Raw genomic sequence first — 23,468 nt, forward strand, 5'->3', positions numbered from 1 at the left:
CCCCATCGAAAGTAACCCTGTGTCATTTGATGGGCTCCAGAGGACTCCGTGCCGGCAGTGTATGGGCAGCACATAAAAGAGTAAATGTGATGAAGCATGAGAGTGGATTTACTATCCTACCAGCAACAGTTCTACAAGCCACCTAGCAGAACTATACCAAACATCTAGGATGAAAGATCTAAGATGGGTATGCTATTCCGTTAAAGCTTAACTGGCTGCCTTATCTTCCTTCTAGTCCAACAGAATCTAATGGTAATCCTGGATAGGTAGGAACAGTCAGAGCATGAGAGTACCTGCCCTACCAGGAAGGCATAGGTATGCTGTGATTTTCACCTACTGTAAATCTTCAATATAGTTAGCCATCCTCTTTGAGGACTTGACTTTGGTAGATTTAACTATTCACAGATTTTATTAATATGTTTTCTCTAAATCTCTCTAGGTCCTACAGAGCAATTCTATGGTCAACTTTTGGTGTAAGTTGACCATAGGATATTGCTGGATGACCTACTAGTGCTTAGAGATATGTTCTTTGGGTTAAAAATATTGTGTGTTGGTTGGGAGAGATATTTACAATTTCTCAACTTTTGTAGGGGTTCTGTGCTTCTAATTCCTGCAAAAGATAAGAGTTTCCTATAGAATATATGATTCTGATATCATGAAATGCCAAAATCTTCTCATGATAACTAGTATACATACCTGGGTAGACTAAGCAATGGGAAGTCAATTCTCTCTAGAAGTTCTTACACAGGAGTTTGGTCATTATTGTGCTTTTCTTCCAGGATTGACATGTTCAAAGATAATATTTTGACAGGATGTATGTTTCCTGGTTTTCCTCACTCTTTTCTTCAGTTTTAGCCATCTTGTTTTTTCGGCAACGCAAAATGAAATAGCATTAGACAAAGTACCTTTATTTCTGTATTAATGCAGCACTTGACACAATAAAGCACAGATAAGTTTCTAATATATGTTAAAACGAGTTTTTGTTAAAAATGCATGGAAGAATGAAAATGAACTAACAATCTGATCCTGCATAAAGCTGGCTTGCCTAAGGCTGTTGATTTAAATGGGTGTAGGCATGCCTAATTCCACAGTTATAAAAATTTGGTAAAGCCTTGTTAGTGAGTAACAATGGGCTGTGCTACAAGTGAATCTAAAATGTTTGTTCTCAGATTTATAGCAAAGCTTCACGAACAAGCAGAATGCCATTTAGGTTCTTATGTGGGAAATGGGTGAGAAAATATAACAAAATAGAATAGAGCTATAGAAAGTGTAAAGAATAGTAATCATGCCAAGAATATAAACAAAGAGGCCCACTAATGTAATGGAGCAAAGTCCATAAGAGCAAGCAACTAACAGAATGATGTCAAGTCTCTAACTGTAAACGGAACCCAAACAGCAAATTAGTATTAAGGGAGCAATTATTTCCCATAAACTGTGGCTTTCAGATCCCTGGCTTTGACAAAACATGCAGGACTTTTGGATTTTACAACCAAAAAGGGTCTCAGTGCCTATACTTTACTGATATTTAGTTACTGGTATAAATGTCATAAAAGATAAACTTTTTGGAAGTGCTGCATATGAAAGAGCATTGCTGGATTTCCCGTTTATTTGCCTTACAGTATGACAACAGAGATACTTGTGGCCAGGCATGTAGCTGGGGGGGGGGGGGGGGGGGGGGGAGAAGGCCTTACATTTATTATTTAAACTGTTCTGTTTATTCATATCATGATCTGATCACCATGCTCAATATATCCCATATGCATGGGGGTATTGGGATAACGATACAAAAGGTTTGCTAGGGTAGACCCTCTCTCATGCAGACTCAGCCCCCCCCCCCCCCCCCCCCGAACCAAAATCCTGGCTACGGGCCTGCTTGTGGCACATTTATTTCTTTATTTGAATAACTTCACCTTTCCCTTTTATTATGAGATTTCAGGTTACCAAAAAAGTAAAACAATATAAAAATAACAATTCCAGATTAAAAACAGAGAAGATTTAAATAAAATGAGTAGGAAATTATAGTGCCGCATTCCATTTTTGCTGCCGTGGAAACCTAGGGTTTCTAGTTTAGTGAGATACCACAGTTCTTTGGCTGTGAGTTTTAAATTGTTGTGTGCCTTCAGATCATTTCAAATGTATGATGCCCCAAGGCAAACCTATCACATGGGGTTTCTGAAGCTGAGAGTGTGTGACATGGGTCACTCACTGGATTTTTATGGTTGAATGAGGATTTGAATCCTGGTCTCTAGTGCTGTAGGATCATGCTAGCTCTTTGTGAATTCCAAATATTCCTCTCTAAATTATCAATCCCATTATTTCTTAGGATCTTGCCAAGGCAGTTACTGAGGAATCATAAAAGTATAACTGTATAGTGTGAAAAGATCTACAGACAAACCAGAAAGACTTTATGTTCTGAGTTAAAATGTCTAGTCACTGGTTGCTTGAGCTTTCTGGTCAGGATTTCAAACTTGTAATCACTCGTAATTAATTAATAAAGAATTAATAATTAATTGTAATTGCATTCACTTGCAATCAATGTTAATCATTGTGGATATAGTGATTGCCTCCAACCTTCTGGGATCCAGAAGAAAGATGTTAGAATTACTGTTTTTTCGCTTTTCAGTCACAAATATATGACCTGTTTATTATTTCACACATTTATTATTTATCACATTACATAGAACAGGGGTCCCCAAACTTTTAAAACAAGGGGCCAGTTCACGATCCTTCAGACCGTTGGAGGGCCGGACTATAGTTGGCCACCAAGCAATACTAATTAATAATAATTAATAAAAATAACAACAACAACAATAATAATAATATCAAAGAGGGTTGGAAAAGACCCTTTGGGCCATTGAGTCCAACCCCCTTTTGCCTCTGTGCACCAAAAGCACTAGCAAAGCATCCCTGACAGATGGCCACTCAGCCTCAATGTTAATAATAATAATAATAATAATAATAATAATAATAATAATAATAATAAAGAGGGTTGGAAGAGACCCCTTGGGCCATTTAGTCCAACCCCCTTCTTCCTCTGGGCACCAAATGCACAAGCAAAGCATCCCTGACAGATGGCCACCCAGCCTAAATGATAATAATAATGATGATGATGATGATGATGATGATGGTTGGAAGAGCAGAAGAGACCCCTTGGGACATTTAACCCAACCCGCTTCTGCCCTTGTGCCGTAGGGGCCGGGTAAATAGCTTCAGTGGGCCGCATCCGGCCCCCGGGCCTTAGTTTGGGGACCCCTGACATAGAATGTTTTACGTCTTATAATTCATTTCTAAAAAGAGATATTAAAATAATTGTAAATGCATTAATACACTTAGTTCAAAATGTATTGATACATTTAAAACAACTATGCTCCTCCCCCCCCCCCCCCGGCGCAATTGCACAAATGATTACAGCTGATCTGGACTTGAAATTATTGATGCCATGCAGGGCCTATGGGAACAGTCATTTATTTTCGTGTCAACATTCTGCTGCTATGTACTTTCAAGTCATTCCTTACTGATGTCCACCCTAAAGTGAACCTATCCCAAAATATAATGGCACCTGAGATATCAGGTTTGTTCCCCACAGTCCAACAACTGACTACTTGCTTTATTATTTATCCTTTTATGAGAAAAAAAATTTCCCCTGACTTCATTTATCCCGACTCTCAAAGGTGAAAGAGTATATTTTCTCAACACATTCAAAAGGCCACCAAATTATGCAGGGGAGCAAAGTGTCACAGGCCAAAGAAATAGTGTCCCAGGAAGAGAAGGTTGAGTGATGTGATGTGTGTCTGTCTGTCTATCTTTCTGTGTTTATATGTGTATCTTTGTGTCTGTTTGTGTCCCCATGTGTATCAGTCTGTTTCTCTCTGTGTTTATGTGTGTCTCTGTGTGTAGCTTTGTCTCTTGAGTTTGCCTGTGTGTTTGTGCATGTGTCTTTGCGTTTGTTTGTGTATCTACCAGTGTGTGCCTGTGTATTGTTTTTGTGTGTATCTGTCTTGTATATTCCAGTGTGCCTCTGTTTTTGTGTGTGTCTGTATATATGCATTTGTAGCTGTGTGTCTGTTTGTGTGTATCTGTGTTTGTGTCTGTGTGTATGTTTGTGTGTCAATATCTCTGTTTGTGTGTCTGTCTCTTTGTGTGGCTGTGCCTCTCTGTGTCTCTGTGTGTTAGTTTCTGTCTGTGTTACTGTGTGTATGTGTTTGTGTGTGAGAGTTGCTGTATCTCTATGTGGCTCCTTCCACACAGCTGAATCAAATCCCACATTTTCTGCTTTGAACTGGAATATATGGCAGTGTGGACTCAGATAACCCAGTTCAAAGCAGATATTGTGGGATTTTCTGCCTTGATGTTCTGGGTTATATGGCTGTGTGGAAGGGCCCAGAGACACAGCCTCACAAAGGGACAGGCAAATATACACAGAGAGACACAAACACACAGAAACAGTTGTGTGGAAGGGGCCATATACAATTACATATACAAACATACACTAACACACAAAGGGCCGCAGACACAAAGAGATAGACAGATATACATACAAATATAAAGAGATACTGACACACACATACAAACCAAGACACATGCAGACATAGACACACAGGGCCCTTACACACAGCCATAGGTAGAGGTAAAGGTTTCCCCCTGATATTAAGTCCAGTCATGCCCGACTCTGGGGGTTGGTGCTCATCTCAATTTCTAAGCCGAAGAGCCGGTGTTGTCCGTAGACATCTCCAAAGTCATGTGGCCAGCATGAATGCATGGCGCGCCGTTACCTTCCCGCCGGAGCGGGGTACCTATTGATCTACTCACATTTGCATGTTTTTAACTGCTAGGTTGGCAGAAGCTGGAGCTGACAGCTGGCGCTCACTCTGTTCCCCGCATTCGAACCTGTGATCTTTCGGTCTGCAAGTTCAGCAGCTCAGGACTTTAACACGCTGCGCCACCAGGGGCTCCTCCACACAGCCATAAAACCCAGAATACCAAGGCAGATAATGTACAATATCTGCTTTGTACTGGATTATCTGAGTCCACACTTCCATATAATCCAGTTCAATGTGGATTTTAAACACCTGTGTGGAAGAGGCCTGTTTTTGTGTGTTTTGTCTCTCTCTGTGTCCCTTTGTGAGGCTGTGTCTCTGGACCCTTCCACGTAGCCATATAACCCAGAATATCAAGGCAGAAAATCCCACAATATCTGCTTTGAACTGGGTTATCTGAGTCCACCCTGCCATATATATATTCAAAGCAAAAATATGAGATTTTATTCAGCTGTGTGGAAGGGGGTCCCAGTTTGTTGTCGAAGACTTTCATGGCTGGGATCACAGGGTTGTTGTATGTTTTCCGGGCTGTATGGCCATGTTCCAGAAGTATTCTCTCCTGACGTTTCTCCCACATCTATGGCAGGCATCCTCAGAGGACAGACCCAGTCTTTTAGACTCAAACATGCCCATTGGTATAAGTGTTTTTATGAATGTCTGATGTAATTTAATAACTTTTTAATTGATTCACAATGTATTGTACAATTTTATATGTGTGTTTTATTGGGTGAGAAGGGCAGGATATAAATATTGTAATAAATAAATAAAATAAATTGTGAGGTATGGAGAACTAAGCAAGGAAACTAAGCAAGGGTCCTGGTTTCTTTGTGTTTGAGGCTTTCTCTATGTGCCTCTCTCTGGATCCACCTTGCCATACAATGTGGTTTCAGAATGTGGACTACCTGAATTCAACTGGATTATGTGGCAGAGTACTCACATACCTACACAAACACAAGATGGTCTATGTACAAAGAAAACAGGGCCGTAGCAAAAAAAAAAATTTGGGGTTTTTTTTTTAAATTTTGGGGGGGGGGGTTGAACCCCTAGCACCCCCCCACTCCCGCTACAAACCTGTCAATATCTGCTTGAGATAGTGCCTGGAGGGACTCTTAATGTTTTGCGTCTCATAGATTTAGCATGGGGATTTGGTTAAAATTCATGAGTAAACCAGAGGTTTTTTTTTATAACCTGAAAAATTTCGGGGGGGGGGGGGGTACCAGACAAAATGAAAAGGAGCAACAGCTCTAACACAAAAGTATCCAAGTCTGATATTTGGTTCCAATGTATATAGGCTTCAGGGATACATAGTCAATGAAAATATCTTCCAAACAAAGTAAACAAATGGTTGGTCATGTTGCTGTATACTGGAATGAAGAAAATAATGATGGAGCACTGCTCTCAAAAAAGTCTTCGCAAGTAAAGTCCAAATAAAGTCCCAAGTCTACAGGGGTTCCCGGGTATTCAACTCATGTTTTTAATACCTATTTTGTATGCTGACTTTTTATGACTGTTTTTATTAATATTGTTGTTTTTATTGTTGATTGATTTGTTTTATTGCATTGTTTGCTTTTATATTGTTATGTCCGGGCATGGCCCCATGTAAGCCGCCCCGAGTCCCTTCCGGGAGATGGAGCGGGGTATAAGAATAAAGTTATTATTATTATATTATAATTATTATTTTTGTACTCTGTTTCGGGGAGAAAATCCCCTTCTTCAGGAGTTGGGGAACTTTAATAACAATATATGCTATTTGGACATATTTTCTTTGTACATAGACCATCTATGTACATCTTTTAAGGCTCTTCCCATGACCCTGTAGCATCTTAATTTTCCTTCTTGTTTACAAGTTCCACTCAGTGCACTTTGCCTAGCTCATTTTATGTTTTTATTGCTGTGTTTTTCATGTGTTTTATAATGATTGTGATTTTTAATGCCTTTTAAATTTATTTGTGTGTTTTTGTAAAACTGTATACTGTATGCTGGTTTTATATCTGTAAGCCGCCCTGAGTCCCTCTGGGGAGATGGTGGCGGGGTACAAAAAATAAAATTATTATTATTTTATTACTATCTTGTGTTTGTGTAGATACTTTACAAGTATTCTGGGATTTTGTATAATATAAGAGTACTCACAGACTCCAATGCAGTTAACGCATATTCTGAAGCTGTATTACATGGCAGCGTAGATCCAGGGCAGAGAGAGGCAGGCACAGGGACAGCCTCTCTCTGGGTGGAAACCTGCCCCTTCTTCTTCTTCCTTCTGCCGGCTGCACCTTGCCCTCCCTCCTTCTCTTTCTCCCTCCTTCCCTTCTGTTCCGGTTCCCGTCCATTGGCTGCTCCTCAGTCGCGAGTTGAGCCTGGCAGAAGCCGCCCTGCAATTAGGCAGATGAGGAGCGGAGGGAGAAAGAAGAAGGAGAAGAAGAAGGGCACCGAGGCGTCCTGGCGACGACAACACAGCCTCCGCCCGCGTCCCTTTTCCCAACCGGTTGGGTTTCCTTCCGTTCCGTCTTCGGGAAAACTTTGCACTGAGGACTGAGCCCAGGCTCTGGAGGGAAGGAGCCCAGCTTGCGGTGGGCGAAGGGCACCCCAGAGTCCGATCCCGGAGAGAAACAACAACAATAACAACAACAGAGAGCAGGTAAAGAAGGGGGAGACGGGCAGCTTTTCACCCAGGGATGGAAGCTTTCCTGGAAAGACCGCCACACCTCAAATCTCCAGACTGTATCTATACTAGGCATGGGCAAACTTTGGCCCTTCAGGTGTTTTGGACTTCAACTCCCACCCTTCCTGACAGCCTCAGGCTTAAGTGGCCGAGGGGGAAAAGGAAGGGGCCTGAGGCTGTCAGGAAGGGTGGGAGTTGAAGTCCAAAACACCTGAAGGGCCAAAGTTTGCCATATAGATGTAGAGACTTGCCCAAGAATACCCATGGATTGGGATCATAGCAGGGGCTCTGTTGTGTCTGACCAGAAAGAGGCCTCGCCTGAGATAATTGGGATAATCCTTTCCAAACAGTAGCATCTGGCATCGTTTCCTAGGATAGAAATGCTAGAGAATTTCCATATTTATGGGTTGCAACTCACAGTCTGTTTTTCAAAGCTACACTGCCATTCCTTCCTGCCCCTTCCACACAGCCCTTATATCTCAGAATCGGATCCCAGGTTGTCTGGTTTGAAACTGATTATATGAGTCCACACTGCCAGAAAACCTTTGAGAAGCAGATATTCTGGAGTCAGATCACGGGATATAGGGACTGTGTAGAAAAGCCCTAAGGAGCCGTTGTGGTGTAGGTGGACTACAGATGCATCTACACTGAAAGCTTGCTTCAAATTTCCAGGGTTGTAGGAGTGTTTCTACACTGTAGAAGTAATGTGGTTTGACACCAAGCTGTAGTTTGGTGAGGCACTCACACTCTTTGCTAGGCAAGATTCAAGACCTTGCAAAACTACAGATCCCAGGATTCCATAGCACTCAGACAGAGCCATAGCCAGAAAAAAAAATCGGGGGGCGCAGGGAAGTTTGAAACTTTTTTTTAACTGATCATAAAGACTAGTTCCAGAACGCAAAATAATTTAGAAATCACTCCATTGATAAACTTCGGTGGATACTCGTGGGGATTTGGTTAATCAGTTAAAATTCATGAGTAAACCAATTTCAAGGGAGTGGGGGTTGAACCCCTAACCCCCCCCCCCTTCTTGGCTACAGCCCTACATTCAGACATGGCAGTTAAAGTGGTGTCAAACTACCTTGCCTCTACATTGTAGATACACACTATGACTCTGGAGAGCTGGCTCTGAATCTCTGCCCAACCATGAAACTCACTGTGTGACCTTGGGTGAATCATGCTCTCAGACCCTTTCCACACAGCTGTATAAAATCCACATTGAACTGGATTACATGGCAGTGTGGACTCAGATAAACCAGTTCAAAGCAGATATTGTGGATTATCTGCCTTGATATTCTGGGTTATAAGGCTGTGCAGAAGGGCCCTCAGCTTCAGAGGAAGGCAAGGGCAAACCTCCTTTGAACAAATCTAGCCTGTGATAGGCTTGCAAAATGACTTGAACATACATAACAACTACAAAGTGTGTTGTCGAAGACTTTCGTGGCCAGAATCACTGGGTTGCTGTGAGTTTTCCCAACAGTATGGCCATGTTCCAGAAGCAAAGTGTGTATAGGACAGTAGCCTATACCATGCTGATTGTAATGGAAAAAACTGGTTGCATTTGTATTCCTTATTTAAGGGCCCCTCTACACTGCCATACAATCCAGATTATCAAAGCAGATAATCTACATTATCTGCTTTGGAGTATTTGAATTTACACTACCATATAATCCAGTTCAAAGCAGATAATCTGGATTTTATATGGCAGTGTAGAAGGGGCCTAAACCATTTATGGATTTATATATTTTTATCCTACCTTTCCTCTGATATAGGGACGTAAGGTGGCAAACAATAAATAGAACACTGCAAATTAAAATAATGTAAAACCATTCACATATAAATATCAAAATTTCAATCATGTACTAAGAGAGTGTGTTTCCTTTGGAGGTGTAAAATAGAAATGCTCCCTGCCCTGATAGGTACTGAAAAAAGACAATTTGGGATTGAGAAAAATGTAGCTACCTTTCCTCTACAGAAGGATGAGTGTTTAAAAGCTTTCCCCACCTTTATTCTTGACAAAACATATATTTCCCAAATGGAAGCGGCTGCATCAATGCCTAGTTCATTTTACATGTATAGAAGAAACCTATTGCCAGTGAGACCTTACTGTGATATTTAAATACAGTAAAACATATGCCTCCAAAATATGATGTAAGGCTACATTGTGTTGCCAAAGGCTTTCATGGCCAGAATCACTGGGTTGTTGTGAGTTTTCCAGCTGTATGGCCATGTTCCAGAAGCATTCTCTCCTGACCTTTTCCCCACATCTATGACAGGCATCCTGAGAGGTTGTGAGGTCTGTTGAAAATTAGGCAAGTGGGGTTTATATATCTGTGGAATGTTCAGGGTGGGGGAAAATACTCTTGTCTGTTTGAGGCAAGCATGAATGTTGCATTTGGCCAGCTTGATTAGCATTGAATAGCCTTGCAGCTTGAAGGTCACATTGCCCTTTGTAAAAGTAGCATGAAAAGGAAAAGTACATCCCAAAGATGGATCTTCTGCAGTATAATCAAAGTTGCTGGGTGATGGATCTTTTTGATTGCAAGCTGTTTAATATGTGCCTTCAGAATATTACTATTCTAGAAGAAACCATTGTGTTGTCTGTATAATTGGACTGCCAGTGATCATATACACAGCTTGCATTCATCTAGAAATCTGTGATTTGTGAAATTGCCCTTTCAAAGGCAGAGTATGTGAGCTTTAATTTCCCAAAGATAGTCTTCTCTGTGATACAAACACCCACTCAAAACTGGAAAGGCTCAAATGGAGAGAGCATGGAAAGCTTACACTTTGGAGCAACAACTCGCATAACCCTCTAACCAGCCAGGCCAGTGATCATGTAAATTGGGGGATTATAGGAGGTGCAATTAAAAACAAAAACTTTTCCAAGCTCTCTTTGAATATTACTTTTCTGTTGAGTATGAGTTGTGGTTCGTTTTGTTCCTAAAGTGCTAGATAGAGATAATAAATGGGCCCGGTCTGTGGCGCAGGCTGGTGAGCAGCCAGCTGCAGCCAGCTGTAACAAATCACTCTGACCAAGAGGTCATGAGTTCGAGGCCAGCTTGGAGCCTGTGTTTTTCTCTGTCTTTGTTCTATGTTAAGGCATTGAATGTTTTCCTTATATGTGTAATGTGATCCGCCCTGAGTCCCCTTCGTGGTGAGAAGGGCGAAATATAAATACTGTAAATAAATAAATAAATAAATAAATAAATAAATAACAGTGGCAACTGTGTATTATGTCCTGTTCCCGGTTGGCAGGCCAATTGAATCTGATGAATGGTGAACTAGCCAGGGACTTTCTTGTGTTTGCAATAGAAATAATTGTTGACACAATAATGCCAACAGATGCTATAAGGTAAAGATAAAGGTTTTCGCCTGACATTAAGTCTAGTCGTGCTCGACTCTGAGGGTTGGTGCTAACCTGCATTTCTAAGCCAAAGAGCTGGCATTGTCCGTAGACGTCTCCAAGGTCATGTGATCAGCATGACTGCATGGAGTGCCATTACCTTCCTGCAGAAGCGGTACCTATTGATCTACTCACATTTGCATGTTTTCGAACTGCTAGGTTGCCAGAAAGCTGGGGCTAATAGCGGGAGCTCACTCCACTCCCCGGATTCAAACCTCCAACCTTTCGATCAGCATGTTTAGCAGCTCAGCAGTTTAACCCACTGCACCACAGATGCTATACGATGTCAAAATTGGTCTATCTGCCAGAATCTCCTATATCTCACAAAATGTTTTCTGATTTTTTTAAAAAAAAGTATATTTGACATTTTGTTTAGATAAAAAGTAGTGCCAGGCTTAATTTATGGCTGATCTGTTATTTAGTATAAGGTTAAACAGCCGTGAATCCTTTTCTTAAAATTCAGCACATCTACAAAGTGGGTGCATCTACACTGTAGAATTAACTGCTACGGCTCAATAATAGGGAATTGTAGGATTTGCAGTTTGTTGTAGCAGCAGCACTTTTTGGCAGGGAAGGGTAAAACATTGGGAAACTACAATTTCCATCGTTTCATAGCATTGAGCCATGGCAGTTAGAATGATAAACCACATTCATTCTGCAGTGTAGATGTGTCTAATATTATGAATTGAGTTTAGGTGAATTTAATGATATAATGGAACAGAGATAAGCAGTAATAAACCATCTATATGATTTTCTCCTTGTACAGAAGTTTATATATAGACATCTCCCCTTAATAAAAAGGGAATTGTAACAAAAGAGGATTCTACCACTTCACTTTGCTGAACATGTAGATTGACATTAATTGTATCAATCAAAATTCACACATTTCAGATCAGTAGCAGATGTGTGGTGTTTGTGCTACAGTAGAGTCTCACTTATCCAACATAAACGGGCCAGCAGAACGTTGGATAAGCGAATATGTTGGATAATAAGGAGGGATTAAGGAAAAGCCTATTAAACATCAAATTAGGTTATGATTTTACAAATTAAGCACCAAAACATCATGTTATACAACAAATTTGACAGAAAAATTCGTTCAATACACAATAATGCTATGTAGTAATTGCTGTATTTACGAATTTAGCACCAAAATATCATGATGTATTGAAAACATTGACTACAAAAATGTGTTGGATAATCCAGAACGTTGGATAAGTGAGACTCTACTGTATTTATAAATACAAGACCTTGAGAGTTTATTGCAAGCTTAATCTTTGCACATAAGAAAAGAATTCTAAGTTATTCTAATGATATCTCTTGCTGTCTAATTTAAAGATCACTGTGTTATCTCTTTAATGTAAATGGGTTAAAGAGATAATCCTGCTTCAGTGTTGTTGTGGCTGGCAGTAGAAAAGATTAGAGATGGGTGAGAGATTCGTTTCAGTCTGACCAGAATACTTTAGGAAGATCCGACTCATTCCTCTTGGAACTGAGCCCAGGCCCTAACTCAATCTGTAATCTTGTTTTCAAACTTGTATTTTGATTTGTGTCACAATAGTAGCTTAAGAGAAATGTGTACTGTTGAAAACTGCATGAGAAAACACATTCAGAAAAATACAAACAGCCACCTTTGAGTCTCCTTTGGGAGAGAAAAAGCAGGATATAAATACTACTACTACTACTACTACTACTACTACTACTACAACTACATGACAGACAGTAGGAAAAATATATGTTTTCAAAAATATGGTCATTGTATGTGTTGTGTTGTGTGTGTGTTTATATACATACATACATACATACATACATACATACATACTGTACATTAAAATATGCACTTGCCTTTGTTTGGAAAAAGAGCACCTTGAGATCAAGTATGGACTTTGAATCAGAAGAAGTTTCAAAGTGGAAATCGAGAATCTTGGCAAGTTCAAGGTTTACAAATTTTTCACTTCCTTGGAAAAAAAAGTAGCTAAAAAGTGAATCAAAGGCTCTTTGTGTTGTGATTTGATGTCTTTCATCAGTGTTTATTCTCTCCTCTGATCTACTGCCTAAGTATGTATCCAAAATAGTTACTGGAGGAATGTCAGAAAGTTGTTATCCCAGGATGAGTGCTTGTATAGAGAGGTGGCTTGAGGTCATTACAGTGCTCATGGTGTAAACTTCAAAATGTTGATACAGTAGAGTCTCACTTATCCAACTTAAACGGGCCGGCAGAATGTTGGATAAGCGAATATGTTGGATAATAAGGAGGGATTAAGGAAAAGCCTATTAAACATCAAATTAGGTTATGATTTTACAAATTAAGCACCAAAACATTATGTTATACAACAAATTTGACAGAAAAAGTAGTTCAATATGCAGTAATGCTATGTAGTAATTACTGTATTTACGAATTTAGCACCAAAATATCACGATGTATTGAAAACATTGACTACAAAAATGCGTTGGATAATCCAGAACGTTGGATAAGCGAGTGTTGGATAAGTGAGACTCTACTGTATATCCTTCTCCTTTATTATATTATACTAGATTAGATTATTTATGCACACACATATATATGACATTGAAGGGAGATATTATGGTTTGTTCATGCTGCAATCAAATCTAGTTTTGGTAGGTTTGATCACTGATAGATCACTCACAGACATTTTTAGCTGTCCTCTATTTGCTCTAAACTTCTGTTTCCTTACCCCACCAAGTTGCTCTATTTTCATTTTTTAAATTGTAGACATCACTGTTTTTGATTTGTACAAATCAGTTGTGTTTGCCTTGGGGAAACTGTGTCACTCTTTGAAGGCTGATGCCACACCCAGGCTGATTACAGATGTTACAGTGTAGGGCTTTTTATGGCATTGGGGGAGGCAGAGTTGAATATCACACTACTGATCTAACTGTCAGGGGCAGGTCAGGGTGGAAACTAACCTTTACTTTCCACATAGTGAGGCCAGAAGCACTTTCCACATAGTACGGGCTTTGATTTGTAGCAAAAGGATGTAAAAGGGCAACTGGTTGTAGGTCAGATGCTTACGTTCTGGAAATTTGTGCTTGAATTGATTGTGGGCCTATGTGCATTTTGTCTATAGATACGTCCTGCTGGTTTCCCAGTTTTTTTTTCCATTCCTTTTGACCTAGTGAGTACAAGTGGGGTCCAGATAACGAATCAACAAGAATTCATGTGATTAGAGCTGCCATTTGTTTTTGCTGCATGTGACATCACAATGGTCCCATTCATTGTCAAAAGAAGAGCAGGTCAGATTGCAGTCAGGAATGGACAAAATACTGTGAGTATCGACTGGGATTTGGTTCCAGAATTCCCTGTGGATACCAAAATCGAGTTTCATTTTATACAATGGTATAGTAAAATGGTATCCCTTATATAAAATGCAGAAAAGGTTTGCTTTTTAGATTTTTTAAAATTATGCAATATATGGTTGAATCTATGGATGCAAAATCTGTGAATGTGGAGGGCTGACTGTAAAAAATACAGAACACATGCAAACCATCTGGCCCTTTTTGTTGTCTGACTCTCTACCCTAGTTCCACAGAGTTTTTAAAGAAAAAGTTGGCATTAATCTATAAACCAGCTAAAACTAAACATACAAGGCCAAAGTCACATATATCGGGGGGAAACCCAGATATCTAGATTTTGCGCCAAGAAAAAAAATATCTGAAGTTTGAACAAATAACTCCAGTCATTAAATATGTTTTTATTTATTGCATTATTTATTTTGCTTCCGATTTATGCGACTAGAACAATTTTCCCAGGCAGCTCAGTCATTTGGGAATTTTTAACTAAAAAAATGGATCTGATAAAGAGTTTGATATGAATGGTTTAGCAGAAGTGAAGAACAAGTTTTTATTTTATAATATTTTTTCTAACATTGCCTACAAATTGTTGGAGTCAGCCAGTGTAAATGATCAACAGGAAATTGTTGCCAAGCAAAAGGGGCACTATGGTATGTCAAATGAATTCACTGCTTTATTGTGGCAATCTTCTCTCCTTAGACTGATAAAAAGGGAAATGTATAAATTCATAAAAGTTAGCACTTGAAAATAATCAGATGTTGGAAAGTTGTTTTTAGAAACTTGTTAATTTCAATTGTTTATGGTATAGCAGGTTAAACTGCTAAGCTGCTGAACTTGCTGACTGAAAGGTCAGCGGTTTGATTCTGGGGAGTGGAGTGAGCTCCTGCTATTAACCCCAGCTTCTGCCAACCTAGCAGTTCGAAAACAGGCAAATGTGAGTAGATCAATAGGTACCGCTCTGGCGGGAAGGTAATGGCGCTCCATGCAGTCATGCCAGCCACATGACCTGGAGGCATCTTCGGACAAAGCTGGCTCTTTGGCTTAGAAATGGAGATGAGCACCAACCCCCAGAGTTGGACACAACTAGGCTTAATGTCAGGGGAATACCTTTATCTTTTATAGTGTTTAGAAATATAAACATTCATTGCCTTTCTGTTACTTTTTGGAGTAGATGTTTACTCACAATTGGTAACAGAATGCCATAAAGCTTCAAATGTTCCCGAGTGTCTCTGTAACTCCTAAAAGTAATTTTGAAAAGTGGGAAACATTACTCATTATGCCAGTGAAAGAAATATGTTCCCCTTCGATATGTTACTCTTCACTTGCTACTTTATCATGCCTTCATTTACTCTTATCTGTGTTCCAGAATTTGGAAGCAAAACATTGCAAGGAACACGTAACTATGTTCCTTGAAATGTTTTGCTTCTGAGCTCTGAACAGTTTGCTTAAATAGAAACACTGTATTCAAAGGCTGTATTCTTTTAAATCATGGATACTGGGGACAAAAGAAAGGTTTCCATCTTCATGATAAGCCTCTCAGTTTAATATAAGTGTTTCACTTGCCGCTATTCCAGCCAGAAACAGGATACTAGGCTACTTTGCCCCGAGCCTTTCTCCTGATGCAGCAGAGGATGTGCATGTATTTAATTCAATTTTGTGGCAGCTAGCTTCTCCAATGTTGTTAATGCATTGGGCAGCTATGCATTTCTAAACAGAATTAAACAGTATTGCCCCCTTGAAGGAACCTAACATTGGGCAACTTCCCCTAAAGCACTGCAAATGAATGTCAGACTGAGTGATGAATAGGATTGTCTTAGATGGCAGAAATTTAGACATAGCATTCTGAAGGGGAAATGTTTACTGCTTTAATGCTAGTGTTTTTTGTCTTTATATGGCTTTTTAAAGGTTGTTTTCTTTTTAAAATTGCGTTTTTTGTGCAGTTGCCTGCCCCAGCTTTTCATTAGAAAAAAAGTGAAAATTGAGAAAATAGATTGTGACTATATCCCCTTGCAAGTTATAACTGGATATGAGGAGGAGCAAAGGAAGCAATTCTCTGTGAGCTGACAGGCACAGACTAGACTAGGGTAGTATTTACTAATTACTAGGGTAGATTACAGAGAATTGTCTGTGGCCAACAGCCGGCCAGACCGATTACTCACATAAAACCATTGGACAAGAAACACATGAAAGGATTAATCTTTATGGAACTTCAAGGGCCACATTAGGCCAGCCAGAAATACAGCTATTTTATTTTTTTCACTCACTGTTCTGTCAGAGTTTTGATAACTATATTATATGGTTTCTGTGAGTTTTGCAGCCTGTATGACCATGTTCCAATAGCATTCTCTTCTGACGTTTCACCTGCATCTGTGACAAGCATCCTGAGAGGTCTGTTGGAGGTGAAGCAAGTGGAATGTATTATATCTGTCTGTCTGTCTGTCTGTCTGTCTGTCTGTCTCTCTCTCTCTCTCTCTCTCTCTCTCTCTCTATGGCATGTCCAGGGTGGGAGAAAGAACCCTTGTCTGTGTAAAGCCAGTGTGAATGTTGCAATAAATATTATAATATAAAGTTTATATTATAAACTATATTATAAAGTTTATATTATAATATAAACTATAATATAAAGTTTATATTATAGTTTACTCTTCCACAAAGTACAATTCTGCTTCACTGCACAAATTTACCTTTGGAATATTGACAATTATAAATAATCCACCTACAGATAATCTGTATGGATTACCATTCTGGGCAGTGGTTTTGTGGCAATTCCCTCTTTGTCTCTGTAATTCTACTGTGTCATTTTAAATCTCCTAACAGTTTGGCGAACCAAATTTCATCTCAAGAATCACTGTTGAATATGAATTCTGTAATGGAAATTGTATGTGTTAAAAGGGCCTTGGAAAAATAACTTCTTCCCACTCCAGCCTCTAGATATAGTTTTGTTGTGTGCCTTCAAGTCATTTTTTGGGTATGGTGACCGTTAGGCAAACCTGTCACAGGATTTTCTTAGCCAGATTTGTCCAACTCTCAAACCATCTATACCAGTGGTTCTCAACCTGGGGTCCCCAGATATTTTGGCCTTCAGCTCTCAGAAATACTAACAGCTGGTAAACTGGCTGGGATTTATGGGAGTTGTAGGCCAAAAACGTCTGGGGACCCACAGGTTGAGAACCAATTATCTATACCATGCTGATTGTCTTTCTGGACATATACAATGTGTAATATGAACAGTTCTTCTTGCAAACCTCTTGGGAAACAGATCTTCCACTCACTTTGCTCCTTGAGTAGTCTGTGCTGCTACTGCATCCTAGGAAGTTAATTCCAGCTACTTCTGTGAATCAACAAAATCAGATTCACCACACACACACACACACACACACACACACACATTTCCTGAGTTAATTATTGATCCAGGTGCACAGCAAAGTAATCTGAGCTTACTGCACTAATTTCAAAAGAGACTGTTCTGAGTCAAAACAGTCCCACAGTTGAAACCCAGCAAGAAAGAAAAAAAGCTGCCTGCTCTTTACACCAAATAAATTCTGCTAGCTGGTCAAGTTAACGTTTCCATCTTGCCTTGCATTCATTTTCTCAGCTGCAAATTGCTCTATCTGATGCCACTTGCATTTGGATAGTGTGATGTCACTGTGTGCCAAAGTACCCCTACAAAAGGAGTTGAATGAGGAGGTGGGGGTAATGTAGTGATACCCCGAACTCATGAAAAGACTGTAAAGTTGAATTTGTACAGAGTTAGTTGTAGTCTATTTGTAGTTCACCAAGGGGATTGCAGGCCAAAGACTGTTTTCTTTTTCATGAGTACAAAACCCACTTAAATGGGAATAATCAGTGCCCTCTCCTCCCCCTCCACTTCAGACATACTGCTGTGTTCCTAGGGATCTCTGAAAGAGTTTCACTGGAATGCCCCCCGATGATACTCTGAATCAGCCTCTCCGATTAAATGGGGGATTTTGTGCCAGTTACGACAGAAGGCGCTTTCACAGCTCATGCATGCTGAAACAGGGTCTCTGTTGTATATGGCTATTGCCTCCTTCCACTGCTTATATAACACAATGACTGCTGATCATTCGTGATTCTATCAATCTTATCATATCTAATCCCCCCTCAGACCCATTTAGATTCATCTCTCCTTTTCTCTGCATCATTTGGTGCCAGGGCTGGAAATCTAGTTGGGAGAACGTCAGTCTCTGGGAAGGCATCCAAGTAATCCCAGGAGTTGAAGAGAACTATCACACTGCCATTGCTATTTTGTTTTGGAAACAGACCTGTGGGAGGAAGGAAGTGAGCAGGCAAGTGCTAGAAAAGAGAGCTGGGAGATGGGTTTCTTTCTTTCATTGTTATAACCATTAACCAGGAAAACTCCCTAGTAGCTGGGCTTCGGGGAATGATTAACAATGCAGGCTTGTGCTGGCGTGAAGGGAAAATGTTATTTCCCACAAATAATAATATAATAAAGCCTGTCTTAATACAGGAACCCAAAGGTTGTCAGATCACAGGAAAAGGCCTTTGGCTTGCTGTTATGACTGTCTGCATTAGAGGGAATGGTGACTAGGGGAGATGGCTGCCAGAGCGTTTCCAGTGAGGTTTTTCTTCTTCTTTTTTCATATTAAAATTGTCTTATCCCGCCCAGCCCCCTCCACAAGTAGCAGATTTCATTTATTGTGTCAGAAGCAAACTGAGGGTACAAGTTGTAATGTATTTGAAAACAAACATAGTTTTTCAAAAACTTGGTGTTGTAAATATCCTTTGACCAGTAACTGGCCACTTGGAGTGCCTCTGGTGTTGCTATGAGAAGGTCTTCCATTGTGCATGTGGTAGGGCTCTAGACTGCATTGTAATAGGTGGTCTGTGGTTTGCTTTTTTCCACACTTGCATGTTGTGGACTCTACTTTGTAGCCTCATTTCTGAAAATTGGCTCTGTATCTTGTAGTGCCAGAGCGCAGTCTGTTCAGTGCCTTCCAAGTTGCCCAGCCTTCTGTGTGTCCAGGAGGGATTCTCTCATCCGGCGTCAGCCACTGATTGAGGTTCTGGGTTTTAACCTGCCACTTTTGGACTCTTGCTTGTTGAGGTGTTTCTGCAAGTATCTCTGTAGATCTTGGAAAGTTATTTCTTGATTTAAGTCGTTGGCATGCTGGCCGATACCCGAACAGGGGATGGCCTAGAGATGTCAGTGCCTTGGTCCTTTCATTGCTGGCTGCTACTTCCCGGCAGATGTCAGGTGGTGCAATGCCAGCTCAACAGTATAATTTCTCTAGTGGTGTGGGGTGTAGACATCCTGTGATAATGCAGCATGTCTCATTAAGAGCCACATCCACTGTTTTAACATGGTGAGATGTGTTCCACACTGGGGATGCGTATTCAGCAGCAGAGTAGCAAAGCACAAGGGCAGATGTCTTCACTGTGTCTGGTTGTGATCCCCAGGTTGTGCCAGTCAGCTTTCGTACAATGTTGCAGATGTTTACTATTTCCCTTAGTAATAAATTATCCTCATTTTGTCTCATTTTCTTCATAACAGATGTATCTTCCTCTAGTCATGTTGCCAATGTTTCCCTTGAATTTGCTATCACTGTGGCACATATAGCCAATAAATGGTTTCCTATAAACTTTGAACAAATTCTTTTTTATTTATCCTCCCTCTAATAATGTATGTTAATTTTTCAGATAAAACTATGGTCCACATTCTGTTTATCCAGTTCTGTAAAAATAAACTCTCAATTTTCCCCCATGATTGCTGCAGATACCAAAAATCTTATGAGGTTTTTATTCAACAGCTTCTCATTTTTGTCTTCAAATAAGGAGAGAAGTAATACCACACTAAAGCCAAAGTAATTTGTCTTATCCAGATTAACATGTGTGGGCTTATCTAGCACAGGAGAGGAGAACCACTATGAAACTTCCTGCTGCACAGCTAATCTGCTTTTTTATTCTACTCTTAGTGGGGAAAGGCCCCATCCCAAGCCAGGAAAACAGGAAAGAAAATGGGAATACCCTGTAAATAGAAGTGGATGGGGGACCAAGCACATCTTTTCCATTGTCACAATTCATAGGATGACCAGTTGTGTTGATTTAATATAATAGATGGTTCATGAGAACCACCACTCCTCTTAATGTTCCTCCAGCAACAGCAAGGGTGTCTCTCTGGGCAGCTAAACCAGGCAATTCTAACTGGATGGCCCCCCATGAGGGTCTTCCTCCAGGGGCAAACCAAGAATGGGCAACTTGGAAGTCCCTAAACAGACTCAGAAGTGGAGTGGGCAGATCAAAAGACAACCTGGCAAGATGGCACTGCCTGGAGGAATCCTCCACCTTGTGTGACTGTGGAGCTGAACAAACAACTCTTCATATGTATGCTTGCCCACAATGCCCTGCCTCATGCACTTAGGAGGAGTTGTTTAAAGCTACGGACAATGCGATTGCTGTTGCCCGCTTTTGGTCCAAAACTATTTAGCTGTTTGTAATTCTTTTTATTTTATCACTTTTAAACTTATTTATTATGCAATGCTTTTGACACGAAAGAAAAAAATATATATATAATAGAATTCAGATTCTGCCTTTCAGGTAGAATCAAATACTTTGAAAAACTCTAGAAAAGGAGGACAAAAACCATAAACTTGTGGTTGGCAATGGAGAAGGGACGAAAAGGACTACTATTTGGCCCATATTTGTCTAACATGACTCTTGTCCATTTGCATTGACAGTTAAGAGTGATCTTAATTTCTGTGTACATGAAGATATATTGACATTGTGATTCTCTGTACCTTGCACACAAGAGTGATCAGGGCATCAACAGAAACACCAATCATACCAGTAGGAAAATCTTGTGGAATTCTTCAGTGTTCAGAAATGAATACTTTTGAAGGTGTCAAATCATCACAGTAAATTTGGGGTGCCATGTCACCCAATTCCCCTCTCCCAAATATTTTTTGAAAAGGCAAGCAGTGAACACATGCCTTGGTTTAAACCAGAATCCACTTTAAGGAAGGTTCTAGCTATATGTTTCTGTTTTAAGATAAGGTGTACATTCCCTGCACACCTTGTTGTCAAAGGAAAATGCTTTTGCTTTTTTTTTTCTACCATTGCCAAAATTGTCAACATTCAGCAAGGAGACTATGAGCCAACTACACACTTCTTCAGGCTTACTGTACCCTACTGTAGTCTATGGCACATGTCATTTCTGTGTCTTCTCAGTGTCTTTTCTTAAAAAAAAACCTTTCCTTAGCAATGTTAATATGGGAGTTTCATATATCTATTGTGTATGTTATTTTTACTCCTTCATTTAGCATACTGAGTACAACTTGATTAAAACACAACACCCGAGGAAGTGATAACGAAACAAGGGGAACAACCCGGGAGACCTTGTTGTGTACCATTTCTTGGCATTGCAAATCAAACGAAGAATTCCTTTGAACATAAAAACTATTATTTTGGAGACTGAAAATCTTTACTTCTACTGGTATTGGCCTAAGATTCCACGCAACTCCAGGAACAATATGGACTTGGTTGTCTCTTTATGTCCTTCAATAGTATACTGTGTTAAGATTATGACATGGAAATTGTACTATTGTTGATGATATTTTGAAAGCTATTTTTTGATGAGAAGTACTTTAATATAGAATTGTAGAATCCTGATTTGTATTATAATTTTTGGGAGTTTTCAAGTGTGTATATACACATACATTTTGTTCTGCATTATTATAGATATTGTGCATTATTCGCTTCACAGTATGACTTCTCCCTGTCCTTTCTCTCAAGCCTTGGATTTGCAGCCCAACATGGGTCCCTCAGCTACAGTTAAATAATGGACAAGTGCCGGCCGATCTAAGAGTAACCCTGATCAACGCATAAGGAGATAAGAGTGTTGGTGGATGTTTGGGTGGGGGCATGCTGGGGCCCTGCCCACTCTTGCTCTGGTTACACCAACTCAAAATGCAGCTCCTGATGTATCTCAAATGATAGAAGATGGCTCTCAAGAGGCAAAAAGGTTGTCTGCTCCTAAATTAGTCTATATGGCAACTTATCACCTTAGTTTACCTTATTAAAGAATGTGCCCAGCCAGATGAGGTGCTTAAGTCAAACCTGCCAGGCAGGTTTAAGGACCACCCTTTCTCTCCAAATAAAGAACTCTCAAGTTGGACAAGATCCCAGGGGATCATCCATCCCAGCCCCCAATCCCATAACAATATGCTCCTTCATCTTTTTAATTCCACTTTTCATCCCTTAGAAGAAAAATGTGTTGGCATGGATCAAAAGCAGGATAAGGAGGGGCCATAATTCATTCATAATGCATTCTTTGCCTTTATAACATACCAGATATCAGTCTCAAGTGCCAAGACAGAGAAAAACACCTTATGTGAAGCCCCAGGCCCAGATATATCTTACCTCCTCTCTAAAATGCAAAAGGTAATTTTCCTGTTTCAGGATACCTCATAATTTCATGAGTAACTGCTCTGCATTAATGATTCCTATGTAGTAATGATTGTGGCATTATTACCACATTTATAACTTCTCTTCTGGATCTTCTTTACTGGGGAGCAGCTACTCCAAGAGAAGAAGTTCTATTCTTCTTGCAATTGAGGCATGGACAAATGATGTTTCTACCCCTTTCAGCCAGCAGAATGGACCACCTCTTCTTGCTCAGCCTCTTCCCAATACATTAGGATTTTGAGCATAGGGCCAAAAGATGCTTCTGGGTTAAGAATGCTTAACTAAGAACTTTGATCACACCAACCTATTGTCTTATGGTCCACATCCAGTTGTTGAAGTGAACAGAAACGTACTGTGATTGGAGCAATCTCTTGCACATCTTCAAAATTATATGTTCACCTAATACCAGTGTTCCATAAATCTCAGCAATACCTTTATCCCTGTTTTGAAATTGCCCCATTCCACATTACATGCCTTGCTTCTGATTACAGATGCTAAGGGAGATATACGTATCTGAATCAAGCTGCTGCTGCTTATAAATGTTTTAATTCAGATTTTAAAGTATGGTTTCAATGAGAAAAAAGAACAAAAAAGGGAATGTGAAGTACACAGGATACAATCATAGGCTAGATATGCTCATTAAGAAAAATTGGCCTTATTTCCAAAAGTACATTTCCTTGAAGTTGGCATGTATAAAATACACATTTCACATGTACCTACATCAGAAAGATCTTCTGTCATTGAATAATCGATGGTGAATGTTTTATCTGGAGCTCAAAAATTTTAGCAACACACCCATCAGTTAAATTCCGCATAGCAGGTATGTAATGTAACA

The 23,468-nt window shown here is 39.9% G+C and overlaps 1 protein-coding gene across 1 annotated transcript in view; it reads left to right on the forward strand.

The window, feature by feature from the left end:
- Window positions 1-7,101: 7,101 nt before the first annotated feature.
- The window catches only part of prickle4 (prickle planar cell polarity protein 4), a 35,936-nt gene continuing 19,569 nt past the window's right edge, over window positions 7,102-23,468 (forward strand). Inside the window, exon 1 of the mRNA XM_062978496.1 lies at window positions 7,102-7,452. The gene's annotated coding sequence lies outside the window, so the exon portion shown is untranslated. The remainder of the gene's footprint in view (window positions 7,453-23,468) is intronic.

This window comes from Anolis carolinensis, chromosome 4 (genome assembly GCF_035594765.1).
Source record: "Anolis carolinensis isolate JA03-04 chromosome 4, rAnoCar3.1.pri, whole genome shotgun sequence".
Lineage (NCBI taxonomy): Eukaryota > Metazoa > Chordata > Lepidosauria > Squamata > Dactyloidae > Anolis > Anolis carolinensis.